This window comes from Silurus aristotelis (assembly GCF_946808225.1).
Source record: "Silurus aristotelis genome assembly, chromosome: 6".
Lineage (NCBI taxonomy): Eukaryota > Metazoa > Chordata > Actinopteri > Siluriformes > Siluridae > Silurus > Silurus aristotelis.
Window position 1 is genome coordinate 6,697,499 of NC_139579.1, and position 1,686 is coordinate 6,699,184.

The 1,686-nt window shown below is 42.1% G+C and overlaps 1 pseudogene across 1 annotated transcript; it reads right to left on the bottom strand.

The window, feature by feature from the left end:
* Positions 1–409: 409 nt before the first annotated feature.
* On the bottom strand, positions 410–1,435 carry LOC310727740 (free fatty acid receptor 2 pseudogene; annotated as a pseudogene). The gene has a single exon. The product of its transcript is annotated as a free fatty acid receptor 2 pseudogene (transcript).
* Positions 1,436–1,686: the final 251 nt, after the last annotated feature.

Consider the following 1,686-nt stretch of genomic DNA (forward strand, 5'->3'; position numbering starts at 1 on the left):
ACTTTCTCAGGTATAATGTTACATTTTTGGGGGTCTATTTTAGTATCACTACTTTCAGTTATCACATATGGATGTACATGTACAGCATGCAAAAAAATTTATTTACCCTCAGAAATGCAGATATCAGGTTACATTCTGCGAAAAGCCATTGAGAAGGAAAACCTTCTCAATGAAAAAAAAAAAAAAAAAAGGCAAATGTTAAACCTACTTAGCATTTCCCATTTTCAGTTCCACTGCCTTTTCAAAAGGCAATGGTGGATCAGGAAGCCCCTGAAACTGCCTATACAGTATATGTGTACCTGAGGTGGTGTCTGGCTGCTGCATATTCTTTCTAATTCCCCTTACATTAATCCTCATTAACATAATTTGTAGAATATTACAATAGTGGGGGGCTATTTTCTTTTTATAGCTATAGAGAACTTGCTATTTCCACTTGTCCTAGAGAAAGTCTCTTGTTATCAGGTGGAGGTGTGTCTCTGTAGGTCTCAGAGGCAAGCATGGGGCAACACTGAATCTTCTTGCACTTCAGTACATGCCCTTTCTCCTTCATTCCTTTTATGAAGCCACTGATTGCGCTTCGTACCGCTGCGGACGAGAAGTAGAAGATAATAGGGTCTAGACATGCGTTTAAAGTACTGGAGATCAGAGCCAGTTCTCGCCATTCCTCATTCTCTGCCAGCACGAACCCTACCACATGCGAGGCGTTGTAAGGCCCAAAACAGACGGCGAACACAAACAGAGTTCCAAGTGCCAGTCCGATAGCCCTCAGCCTACGGCGCCGACTGATGTGCGGCAACTGGGAGAGAATTCGAATGAAATTGATGTAACAGAAGCCACAGATCAAAAACGGAACACAGAAAAGCACCACAAAAAGCTCAAGACGCACTGGAAGCAGAATACTGAGTTGCTCATAGGTGAAGTTGTTGTAGCATTTAATTTCGGAGGGTTGTGTGAGACTTGAGCTAAGATTGTGGCCATTACTGATGTTCTTTGGATGCAAAATTGGCACAATGTAGACAATGCTGAGGTTCAGAGAGCCAACAAGCCAGAAGAACAGGCTGGCGATCACGGCGTAGCGTGGCCGGCGGTAAACAGAGTATTGGATTGGAAAAGCAACACCTAAGTAGCGTTCGATGCTAACTCCTGTCAAGAACAACGTGCTGGTGTAAATAGTAGAGAAGAACATAAAGCTGCTGAGGGGGCACAGGTAGTCCGGCAGCTTCCAAATCATATCGTCAATAGCCTCTTTCATTTTGAAGGGCAAGAAGGCAAGGAAGATGAGGTCAGAGATTGTGAGGTTCAGAAGGAGGATGTCGATGGGCGCAGGTTTGCGGCGGACCTTGCGGCAGAAGGTACAAAACGCCAGAATGTTGGCGGGAAGCCCGATCAGGAAGGTAAAGACGTACACAGGCAAAAGCAGCTGACTAACCAACATCTTGTCGAGTCCAGTTTTCACAAAGCATCTGTGAACGGCTGCAAAACTATAATGTAAACATGACTAATTAGCTTGGAGTCAGAAGAATACAATTACAAAAACAAACTGTTGATGTTTGTATGCATGAATGGGTTAAAATCACATTGTACATTTGGCTATTTTACATAGTAAAAAGTAATACATTTAGATAGTCAGAAGATATATTTTTGGCATATTAAATAATATTAAATATCAAAATGAAAAATAATAAA